The sequence below is a fragment of the Vicugna pacos genome, chromosome 10, assembly GCF_048564905.1.
Source record: "Vicugna pacos chromosome 10, VicPac4, whole genome shotgun sequence".
In the NCBI taxonomy this organism is placed as follows: domain Eukaryota; kingdom Metazoa; phylum Chordata; class Mammalia; order Artiodactyla; family Camelidae; genus Vicugna; species Vicugna pacos.
In genome coordinates, this window is record NC_132996.1 from 30,791,313 (window position 1) to 30,804,447 (window position 13,135).

A 13,135-nucleotide genomic window follows, 5' to 3' on the forward strand; every position below is an offset into this window, starting at 1 on the left:
TAGCAGCATACACATTCCTCTCAAGTGTGTGCAAAATATTTTCCAGGATAGAAGCTATGATAGGACATAACACAAATCTGAGCAAATGTACAAAGACTGAAATTACATTAAGTGTATTTTCCAACACCAATGGAATGAAACTAGAAATCAACACCGAGAGGAAATGTGGAAAATTTTACAAATATGTGGAAATTAAACAGTGCACCCCTGAACAACCAGCTGCTCAAGGGGCAATGAAATGGGATAGAATAAAAAATCTCAAAACAAATGAAAATGGAACCACAGCACACCATGAACCTTGGGATACTGCAAAAGCAGTTCTGAGAAGAATTTTTTTTAACAATAAATACATATATTGGGACCAAAAAAAAAAAAAAAACCTAACCTGCTTCTCGATGAACTAGAAAAAGAACAAATGAAGCCCAAAGTTAGCTGAAGGGAGGAAATAAGAAAGATAAGAGTTGTAACAGAGACTAGAAAAACAATAGAAAAAATCAATGAAACAAATAGTTTTTTTTTTGAAAAATACACAATGATGATAAAATTTTAGCCAGACTAAGAAAGAGAAGATTTATATAAATAAAATTATTAATGAAAGACACTAAAATTCATACCACAGAAATACAAGGATTCATGAGAGACTACTATGAAATAATTATATGCTAAGAAATTGGGTAACCTGGAAGAAATGGATATATACTTACAAACATACCCTACCAATACTGAATCATGAACCAATAGAAAATCTGGACAGACCACTGAGTAAGGAGATTGACTTGGTAATCAGAAATGGCAACCACAGGACTAGATGGCTTCACTGGAAAATTGTATCAAACATTTAAAGAAGAATTAATACCAATCCTTTCCAACTCTTCTGAAAAAACTGACGAGGAGAGAATATTCCCAAACTCATCTTATTACCCTGATACCAAGGCCAAATGAGGACACTGCAAGCAAACTGTAGACCAATATCCCTAATCATATAGATGCAAAAATTCTCAGCAAAATATTAGCAAATCGAACTCAAGATCACATTAAAAGGATTCTATACCAGGACCAAGTGGGATTTATCCCTGGGATGCTAGCAAGTTTCAACATACACCAATCAATAAGTGTAATATATCACCTTAATAAAATGAAATGTAAAAATGACATGATCATTGCAACAGATAAAGAAAAAGCATTTGATGAAATACAACATCTCTTCATCATAGAAATCCTGAATAAATTGGGCAGCAAAGGAACATAACTCAACATAATAAAGACCACGTATAACAACTCACAGGCTACCATTTTACTAAATGGTGAAAAATTGAAAGCTATTCCTCTAAGATCAGGGATAAGTGCTCACTCTCACCACTCTCATTTAGTATGCTATAGGAAGTCCTAGCTAGAGCAGTTAGGTAAGACAGAGAAATAAAAGGTGTCCAAATTAGAAAGGAAGAAGTAAAATGGTCATGATTACAGGTAATGTGATCTTATAAATCCTAAAGCCTAATCAAAAATGTATTAGGACCAATGATTAATTTCAATAGGTTTGCAGGATATAAAGCAGCAGAGAGGAATTAGTTGTGTTAATATACACTAACAATGAAACGTGTGAAAAAGAAATAAAGAAACTATTGCATTCACAATAACATCAAAACCAAAAAAATACTTAGGAATAAATTTAACCAAGGAAGTGAAAGATCTATACAATGAAAATGACAAGATTTTGTTGAAAGAAATTGGAGAAGACGCAAACGAATGGAAAGACACCCATGTTCGTGGATCGGAAGAATTAATATTGTTAAAATGTCCATATCACCCAAAGCCGTCTGTAGATTCAGTGCAATCCTTATCATAATTCCAATGGCATGCTTCACAGAAATAGAAAAAAAAATCCTTAAATTTGTGTGAAGCTACAAAAGACCCCAAAATAGCCAGACCTATTGTGAGAAAGAAGAACGAAGCCAGCGACATCACAGTTCCTGATTTCAAACTATAGTATAAAGTTGTAGTAATTAAAATCTCGTGGTACTGGCATAAAAAAGACATAGACCAATGAAACAGAGTAGAGACCCCAGAAATAAACCTTTGGATGTATAGTCAACTGATATTTGACAAGAGAGCCAAGAACACTCAATGGGGAAAGTTTAGTCCCTTCAAAAATGGTACTGGGAAACTGGATGAGCATGTGCAGGAGAACGACATTGGGCCTGTATTTTACAAAAATTAACTCGAAGTGCATTAAAGAGTTAACTATAAGACTGGATACAGTAAATATCCTAGGGATAAATGTAGGGAAAATCACATCCAAATTGGAAAGGAAGAGGTAAAATAGTCATGGTCACTGGTGTGAACTGATCAACATTACTAGTCACCGGGGAAATGGAAATCAAACCAGAATGTGAAACCACTTAACACCTGTTGAAATGGCTTTCATCAAGATGACAAGAGATAGTGCTGGTGAGGCTGTGGAGAAAAGAGAACCTTTGTGTACCATTGCTGGGAATGCATGTTGGTCAGCTGCTATGGAAAAGATGATGGAGTTTCCTCAAAAATTAAAAATAAGACTTCCATATTCCAGCAATTCCACTTCTGGGTATATATCAAAAAGAAGTGAAAACAGAATATTGAAGAGATATATGAACTCTTATGTTTATTGCAGCATTATTCACAATAGCAAAAATATGGAAACAGCCTAAGCATCAGTCCATGGCTTAATGAGTAAAGGGGATGTGATACACCCCCACACGATGGAATATTATTCAGTCATGAGAAAGAAGGAAATCCTGCTGTTTGTGTGTGACAACGTGGATGGACCTTGAGAGCATTATGTTAAGTGAAATAAGCCAGACAGAGAAAGACAAATACTGTGTGGATTCACTTATATTTAGAATGTGAAAAAACCAAATTTGTAAAACCAGAGTAGAATGGTGGTTTCCAGGGGTTGGAAGTTGTGGGAATTAGGGAGATGTTGTTTAAGGGTACAAAGGCCCTCAGGTCCTTGCAGTTTGGGAGGAGGATCACAGATTTCATTGACTTTGGTAGCTTTTGTTAAGTAGAATATATGTTGGAATTTCTAGTATAATCTCATATAGAAGAGTAAAGAATGTGTAACTGCCTAACTAACAGATGAAAAGTGAAATAATAAAAGCAGTTGATTATACAACTTTTCAGAATATGTGCGATACAGTGCAATCAGTACTTAGAGGGAAATTTACATTGAATGCATATATAAGAACAGAATAGAGATTTGAAATCAGCAATTTAAGTTTCTACTTTAGGAAATGAGGAGAAAATTAGATCCTAATAAACAGGAGTGTGGGGAGGGCATAGATCAGTGGTAGAGTTCATGCTTAGCATGGACTAGTTCCTGGGTTCAATCTGCAGTACCACCACTTTAAATGAATGAATGAATGAATAAATCTAGTTACCATCCCCTGCAATAAAATAAAATAAAATAAAATAAAATAAACAAACAGGAGAAAAGAAATGATGAAAACTAAAGCAAATGAAAAATTGAAAAGAAGGAATCAATAGAGAAAAACAATAAAACTATAATTTGATTCTTTGAAAATGCCAACAAAACTGATAATTCAGACTATGAAAAAAAGAGATAAGACACAAATTTTAATATCAGAAATAAAATGGGCGGTAATGAATACTAATATTATAGACTTTAAGAGGATGAGAAAAGGAGTACTATGACCGTTTGCTCACAAATTTGATAAAGTGTGCCAGTTCCTTGAAATACATAGGTACTACATAGATTACATGAAAAGAAATGGATACTCCTTATTGGCTTTTATGTATTAAAAAAGTTGAATCAACATTTAACAACCACTGCAATAGAAAGCATCAGTTCTAATGGGATTCACTGTTGAACTCTACCAAACATTGAAGGAAGAAATTGTACCAAATATCTATAATCTCTTTCAGAGGACAGAAGCAGAGGGAATACTTCCTAATTTAGTTTATGAGGTCACTATTACTGCACAATCAGTCAGGGACATTACAAGAAAGAAAACTACAAACCTATTATCTCAGATAAAAAAAAACAAATTAAATCTAACAATGTATGAAAGAATTGTACACCACAACCAAATGAGTTATATCTCAGGTATGCAAAGCTGCTTCAACATTCAGAATCAGTAATGCAATATGTCACAGCAGACTAAGAAGAAAAACACATGATCATATCAATATATGGAGAAAACATCATTTGATAAAATCCAACACATTATAAAAACTCTCAGAAAACTAGGAGTAGGGGGGAAATTCCTGAACTTGCTAAAGACATTTACAAAAAACCTACTGTTGACACCATACTTAATGTTAAAAACGTAGAAACTTTCCTTAAAAAAGGAACAGGTGAGGATATCCTCTATCATCACTCCTATTACACATCATGTTGGAAGATAAAAAAAGGAAATAAAAAATATACAGATTGGGAAGGAAGAAATAAAACTGTCTTTGTAGATGACAGCATGATTGTCTATATAAAAAACTCCAGACAATGAACAGATTGCCTCGAATTGGTAAGTGAATGTAGTAAGATTGCAGGATACAAGGGTTAAATTATTATTATTTTTTAAATATACGAGCAATAAACAATTGGAATTTGAGATTAGAAATCCAGTACCATTTACATTAGCACCCTCCCCCTCCAAAAGAAGGAATACTTAAGTATGAACCTAATAAAATATGTGCAAGATCTATATAAGGAAAACTACAAAACTCTGATGAAACAAATCAAAAGACTATCTACATAAATGGAGAGATATTTCATGTTTAATACTGAGACATAAGTTTTTCCCAAATTAATCTATAGAGACAATGCAGTCTTATTCAAAACACCAGCAAGTTATTGTGTGGATATCAACAACTTAATTCTAAAGTTTATAAGGAAAGCAAAAGACCAAGAATAGCCAACACAATATTGGAGGAGGAACACAGTCAGAGTAGTGACAACCCCAGACTTCAAGACTTACTATAAAGCTATAAAGTAATCAAGGGAGTGTGATACTGGCAAAAGGCTAGACAAACAGAACTGATGAACTGCAAAGAAGATCCAGAAATAGACCACACAAATATAGTCAACTGCTCTTGAGAAAGGAGTCAAGGCAATCCAATGGGGTAAAGGACAGTCTTTTTAACAAAGGGTGCTGGAATAACTGGACATCTACATGCAAAAAATGAATCTAGACACAGACTTGACATTCCTCACAAAATTAACTCACAATAGATCCTAGACCTCAATATAAAGTACAAACTATAAAACTCCTAGGAAATAACATAGGTGAAAATGCTGGTGACCTTTAGAGTGACTATGACTCTTTAGATACGACATCAAAAGGATAATGTCTGAAGGAATAAGTTGGTGAGAGGACTTCATTAATTTTAAAAACTTCTGTTGTATGAAAGATACTGTTAAAAAAGGAAAAGATAAGCCAAAGACTGGGAGCAAGTCATTGCAAAATACATATCTAGTAAAAGGCTGGTATCCAAAATGTACAAAGAGCCCTTAAGACATAACAATAAGAAAGCAAGCAACACATTAAATAATGGTACAACATTTTTGAGCAGATAGTTCACCAAAAACATGTACAAATGGCAAATAAACATATACAGAAATTCTCACTTTTTAATTAAAAAATTGTAAATGAAAACAAGATACCACTACACACCAATTAGGATGGCTAAAATGCAAAACACTGACATCACCAAAGACCGATGAGGATGTGGAGCAGTAAGAACTCTCATGCATTGCTGGTAGGAATGCAAAATGTTAGAGCCACTTTGGAAGATGGGTTAGCAGTTTCTTATAAAAAAAAACATACTGTTATCATTTGATCCAGCAGCCGAGCTACCTGGTATTTACTCAAATGAGTGAAAACATATCCACACAAAACCTCCCCATGATGTCTATAGAAGCTTTATTCATATTTGCAAACTAAATGCAAACAAGAACTTCAGTAGGTGAATGGGTTAACAAACTGGTACATCCTTACAGTGGATTATTATTTAGCAAAAAAAGAATTGAGCTGTGAAGATCTGAAAAGACGTGGAGGAACCTTAAATTATACTGCCGTGTGAAAGAACCTAGTCTGATGGCGCTACATACTTTATGATTCCAACTACATGACATAGTGGAAGCCAAAACTATGGAGACTGTAAAAAGGTCAGTGGCTGTGAGGGGTTGGAGAGAAGTAGAACGGTGCCAGTAGACTTGCTTGATGCAGGGTTGCCACTACAAAACTACAACTTATAAAACACACAGTATCTGTGAAACACAATAAAATGTAATACACCTGTATACTATTAGAATGGTCAGAATCGAGATCACCGGCAAACCAGTTACCAGCAAGGGTGTGATACGAAAGGAACTCTTACTCGTTGCTTCTGGGAATGCAAATGGAACAACTACTTTGAAAGCCAGTTTGGTTTGTTCTTACAAAATAAAATATTCTTTTTCCACATGATTTGCACTCATACTCCTTGGTATTTACCTGAATTATGCCTCACAAAAACAGGCACACAGATGTCTACAGCAGCTTTATTTGTAATTTCAAAATCTTGGAAGCAACCAAGATATCTTTTAGGAAGTGAATGGATAAACCGGGGTACATCTAGACGGTGGAATATTGTTCAGTTCTAAAAATAAGAAAAATAATGAAATTAAATGAAAATAAATGAGAAAACATGGGAGAAAACTGAATGTGTATTACTAAGTATAAAAAGCCAGACTGAAAAGGATACATACTGCATGATATCAATTGTATGACCTTCTGGAAAAGACAAAACTATGGTGCCAGCAGAAAAATGAGTGGTAACAAAGAAAGAATGAGTAGGAGGAGCTGAGAGGATTTGTAGGGCAGTGAGCCTACTCTGCATATTAAAAGGTTTGTTGCACTTCATTTGACATTTTTCAAAACCTATAGAATGTGGAAGGCCAAGATCAGGTCCCAATATAAACGATATACTTTGGGTAATATTGATGTGTGAATGCAGGTTCATTAGTGTAACAAATGGGTCACCTTGGTGGGGGATGTTGATAATGTAGGAGACCATGCTTGTACAGGGGCAGGAGCTATATGGGAAATCTCTGTAATTTTGGCTCAATTTTGTGTAAATCTAAAACTGCTCTAAAAATATCAGTTCATTACAAAATAGTTTACAGAATTACTTGGTTCAACTGACTACTTTAGGAAAGGTTTAGTATGTTTTGTAGTACCTGATAAAACTAGCCAACAAAAAAATCAGTAATTACAATGAGCACTTGAACAATATGATTAACAACCCAACCTAATGCCTACATGTAGAACACTGTTCACAACATTGTTGCCATTGTGTCTCTAATGACTTCTAGGACACCTTCCTTCTGGCTGGGACAATGCAACTGGTCATCTGGGCAGGGAACAGCCCCATGTTTGGGGATTGTTTGTGAATAGCTGAGGAGAGGGTAGAAGAAAGTTGATTATCTGGGATGAGGATATGAAGATACACATTTGGACAGCCAGTCTAGGGATTAGCCCAAGACAGAGATGTAGTCTTCACCAGTCAGAACTCCCCATGAGTGTGGGTCAAGACAGGATGTCCCAAATTGCATTCCTCATCTGATTTACAAACTTCCTTCTTTTGTTTTCCCATCATAATCATCCTATTCTAATTTTTCACTGAGTGTCTCAGGCTCCAAATCGTCATCTTTGACTTCTGTTTCTCCTTAGATCCCTTTAATGAGATATCATAGTATCAAATTTTTCCATCCAATTCAAACCCATGCATATATCATGGAGTATGTGTCAGGTGTTCTGTTAGAAAATGGTGTTACAGACATGAAGAAGACATGGTCAGAGAGGTCCAGCATCAGTGTAGGAAGAAGGAAAATCGTAAGTGTAATCTAGAAGGAGGGAGAGACAGAACTTTAATTGGAGGTCCTCTAATCCTCACTAGATGAACCTCACTTCTTCATTCTCTAGGGAATGTATAAGCTCCATTCCCCTTTTGGGGAGCCTTGCTCTCTCACTCATCCTTTCTTTCATACCTTGCATCTATCTTGCTCCCCTGGTTGTTTCACAACAGCCTCAAACATGGTCAGGTATTTCCATTCTAAATAAATGCAGGCTGGGATTTGTCTCCTCCTTATGCTGCCAGTCTCTTCATTCCTTTCACTGTAATATTACAGTGAAACATTATCTCAATAAATACGACTATATGATGGCTAAATAAACTAATGAATGTTCACTATCCTATTTTTTTATGAGTTTGCACTGATGGTTTTCCACAGTTTGCACTGAGGGCTTTTCACAATCCTGTCCTTCAAGCTCTGGTTACCAAGTTAAGTAGCATTTTTCGGTCATCATCTTACTGATCGTTAAACCATTGAAACTCTTTTCTTCGGCCTTGTGTTTATCTAAGCTAGTATGATACACTTAAGTATCATGGGGCAGAGTTAGCGAACATAAATCAAGGAAGCCCCAACATTTATTTCTCTGTGTTTACCAGTACTGTCTTTTTGAAAAGTAGTATTTTAGGTGCTGTGGATTGCTTGCTGAATTAGACAGAGATATCCTTGCTCACACAGTGTGGGGAGACAAATGATTCACACATAAATAAATACACAAAATAATTTGTGATTCATGCTATGAAGGAAGTGAAAAGTGGGATGTGATGGAGAGCAACCCAAGAGGAAATGTGGCCACTTTTGAGTCAGTGGTTAGGCAATACCTCTTTAAGAAGATGACATTGGTGTCATAAAATGTGGTTCTAGTGCTGATCATGGGAATTTTTTGAGGTATTCTTCATTCGTTTTTAACCTTTCTAGTTTCTGGTAGAGTTTTATTTGGTTTGGGGTGCCCACTTTCTATCTGATCCACTTCTTTCATTTGAACTTAGTATTGGTGTTTGATCTGCTTGGATTAAGTATTGTGGGCACAAATATGTCTCACTCTAGTTAAATCTCATTTTCAATTGTGGCCCCTGCCCAGATTCCCCTTTAGGACTGCATATATCCCCCAATTGTAATAGAGGGATAATGATATGGGCACACTTGTTTTCTGGGCACCTGACACCTTATTTCATGGTTCTCCATGTATAACTTTGCATTTCTAGTTGGGCTTCGAGTATATATGAGGCATAGATTATCCTCTATATTAACCTAGATCAGTTTGGTCATGAATCTGTTACCTATTTCATATCTGCACTGCCATTGGGTCCTCACCTTTGCTCTGGTGAATTCAATTTTCTTTTCCTCCCTTGTAATTCCTTTTCCACAATGCATCCAGAATCATCCTTTTGACATTCAAATTTAAATCATTTATTGCCTTGTTTACAAAACCATATTGCCTTGTGATAAAATTAAAACAAATTCCTCTGCCATTCAAGACCCTTATAATTTAATAAGAATCATACTCTACCATTCCTTTCACAACCACTCCTTTTCCTTTTCCTAATACTTACCTCCTTCTCTCCCTTAGAAACCACACTCTGCCATCTTCCTTCATTCTCATGGTATTCTTGACTCTAAATATTACCTTATATGAACCCTTCCCCCAACCTTTTCTGCCAGGGGCTCTATATTCCTTCTGCCCTAGTTCAAGTTCCTCCGTTTTTGTGAAGCCCTCCATTAATCTTTAACTTGAATTAGTAGCTCTCTTTTCTGTGCTGTTAATATTACTTTGTACTTACATAGGTTTTTCTACTGTTTCTTAAATTTTTTTTGCCTTATCAAATATCAAAACTTATTATGAAGTTATTTTAATTCAGACAGTGTCTTATAAGCACAGAGATAAAGACATTGATCAATTACAGTGCCAAAAAAGAGACCTATGTATTTATGGCATCTTGATAGCTGGCAGAGACAACTCTACAGCTAACTGGACAAAAAACAACCTTTCAAAAAAATGATGTTGACACAACTGATCATTCAAATGGAAAAAATGAAAGTAAATTGAATCCATACTTTTTGTCATTGAACTGTTTCTTGATTATCTGATTAGATCATGTACTCCCCTTCTTCCCATACTTGTAGATATTAATGGATCAGTGACCATGTCAAATTCACATTTTGTCCTTTACAAGTCTTACAGTCTATCCTTGTGTCTGTTTTTAGCCTCTGCTCCTTTTGACTTTTTTCATTACTGTTTCTTTTTCAGTCTTTGTGTCAGTTCTCACATCCCTTTTTCTTCCATTGCTTTTTTTCTCCTCAACTTGTTTCTTCAAGCCAAGCTCCCATTTCCAAGCTTTTCCACAGATATGTGGATATTGAATTCCTTCCCTGAGTCTCTTAGAGTTTTAGCTCAGCTTTTAATTTAGACTTTGGCTTCCTGTGTGGTGGCAGGCCTGATTTTAAGATAAAATCAGGAAGTTATAAAACAAACCCTGAACCAAACTGGTTTTACTGTGTTTTTAACATGTTATTATCTTGTTAAGGCTTAAGGATCTTGAATTATATGTTAAATCATAACTCTCAAGTTTAAAAATCATCATAAGAAGAGGATTACTGATTATGAAATGGGTTGTCCTGTGTGTGTATGTGTGTGTGTGCCCCTGGGTGTGGCATCACACATATAAAGCCCTATTCATCACCCAACTGTCAGGGTGAGCCCTTCCTCTTCAACCCACTACTATGCAAATTCTTTCAGTTTCATTTCTCTGTCTTGCTCTCATTTCCCAGAAACAGTAGTCTTTTTGTTTTTGTTTTTAAATCAGAAGTGCCTTGGCAAGGATAGAAAGCTTTTCCACATAAGGAAATGTTGCAGGGTATTATAGATCCTGACTTGACTTCATTCTTGCAACAGAATTTTAATTTGGGGAAGCTTGCATTGGGGAATGAAAGGAATGATCAGGACAGAAGGGCCTAAATTAAATCCATGCTTTTTTTTTTCTTTTTACTTTGGCGTGAAACTACATACCACAGCGGTAGTCAGGAACGCTGATCCTGTAGGTTACCTTTCAGAAGTAGCTTTCTGTCTCCTGGTGTTCCTGCTGTGAGATAATGGGAAATATTAGCCTTGGAAATTGCTGCAACACGAAGAAAGACTTTCATCATTTTGGTAGAGACTGAAATTTAAGAGAGATGCTGTGTCTCTTTTCTGCTCATGTTTTAGCAAATCCTGTTATTTTTTTGTTGTCTCAAAATGGGGAGACCCTTTAGGACACCTGGGCGACTGTGGTCCAAAGAGGGCCTCTTCAGCCTTTGAAATCCCATAGCTGTTGACCTCCAAATAAGTTAGGAAGGAACCAGACAGGTGGGACAGAAGCTGCAGCTGCTTTTTCTTTCTAAGACTTAGGACTAAGCCTGCTGAGCTAGAATTCTCATAGTTGTCAGTTCAAAGACATAGACAAAGTCATGTAGACTCCTCAATGATAGACAGTTTGCTTTAGATTTGGATAAATGTTGTTGTCACTGGGAGCTGAGGAGGGAGTCAGTGTGTGTCCTGTTACACTGTCAGGCTCCCTTCCCTCTTCACTCTGCCTGAGTAAGCTGTGCTGGGCGTTGTGTAGGAGTTGAGCATTCCAGCAGACATTCTTCAAGATGACCTTCCCTGAAGGGAGCTGGCAGATTACTGATATATCCTTATATTAGGAGATGATCTGCCAGTGACTTGGGAGCATCAGTTTTTACCCCAGTGGACACAGCCTTTGATCACGAAGCAGAAAAATACAAGTAAGATTTTTATATTGACTAGAGAAAGTATGATATGGAAATCAATCCATATATTTAGTCCTTGCTAAAGACTAAGTCCCTGGATTTATGTAACCTAATAAGTTGATCTCTGCTCAAGATAATGCAAAGGCCTTTAATAGGTCTAGATAGATCCAGAACACACTATTATCTTCCTTAGGAGGAAATCACCTTTAAAGCTAAGGTGGGTGCCAAGATCCCTCCTTTCCACACCTGGCTAGAGTGTCTGAGAAGAAATCCTTTGAAGTCACCTAAAAAGTCAAACTTTATGAGTTCTAGCAAGGATCTATTAATAGCCACAGAAGTACATCTTTATTCAAGACCATGTTTTGTCTTTTCATTGGCTTATTCTCTAAGAAAAATACATACAAAATAGTGTGTATATCTGAGCACTGTGTGTAAGGCATTTGTTCTGACAGTTTACAAAGGCAACAGGCCATTCTTTGTGGTTTGTGTGCCTCAGAGGTGATGCTGAGGTTATGTGAATGAAGAAAAAAATTAGAGGCATGGGTGGTAGGAAGAAAGATAAAGAGAAGACAAAATGTCCTTAATTCTTGTCAACTTTACTGATGCCTACAGAAGAGGACTTGGGGGTTGGAGGTAGATTATTTGCCCATACTTTGCAGTGCTGAAAAGATTTTGACAGTGGTTTCTTCTCCTGTCTATCATACAGTTTTAGTCTATTTCAATGACAAATTATAGAAATAGATTTAAAGAAGACAGGCATCTATTCATGAAAGGCACAAATTTCAGCAAAGTAATGCAGTGTTAAGGATTATAAATATATCCTCACTGCTCTGCCTGATTGAACTGCACTGGGTTTTAAACCAACTTAGAGTTAAAAGTATGAGTTAATATTTCAAAGTAGTTGTTTTCAATCTTCATTTTGCATAAGGATCACCAGAGGACATGTTAAAAATGTGGTTTCCTAGCCCCATTCATGGAGAACCTGACATGAGAAGTCTAGCTTATTGCTGAGAAACTATGATTTTTATAAACACTACAATTTTCATTTTATAAACTCTGCCAAGTGTTCAATCACAGTGAAAAAACACTATTCTACAAAGGCATTTTTAGTGGAGAAACGGCAGGAGTGTAAAAAATAAGCCTGCTCTTCCTGATGGACTGAAAATGAAGATAACTCATTTGAGACATTTTGCTTCTTAGTTTCCAACTGAAGTATTCTTTCTGTCTCAGTATTTGAATTAATACACTTGATGGTTCAACTATTGGATGCTAGAATATTTAACTAGGGATTTTTCAGAATTTAACTTCAAAGGATAAAGAACTGGAAAGTGTTATAAAGAACTATCAAATTCTTCAAGGAGGCAGGCAGGCTAGATCCAGAAGTGCTGCTAACATGTGGCCAACTTTAATATGGTCTCCAGAAAGAGAGATCAAAAAGGATGTTGGAGAAAAATCATTAAAGAAACAACAGAAGAACATTTCCCAGAGCTTCCGTAT

General features: G+C 36.1%; 2 protein-coding genes across 3 annotated transcripts in view; one reads left to right on the plus strand and one right to left on the minus strand.

The window, feature by feature from the left end:
- LOC116277917 (olfactory receptor 2AG2-like) overlaps positions 1 to 13,135 on the plus strand; it is a 111,296-nt gene that overhangs the window by 52,590 nt on the left and 45,571 nt on the right. The window lies entirely within an intron of this gene.
- Positions 1 to 13,135, minus strand: part of LOC102538411 (interferon-induced very large GTPase 1-like) — a 29,082-nt gene that overhangs the window by 12,533 nt on the left and 3,414 nt on the right. Inside the window, exon 2 of the mRNA XM_015238540.3 lies at positions 10,899 to 10,971. The gene's annotated coding sequence lies outside the window, so the exon portion shown is untranslated. The remainder of the gene's footprint in view (positions 1 to 10,898; positions 10,972 to 13,135) is intronic.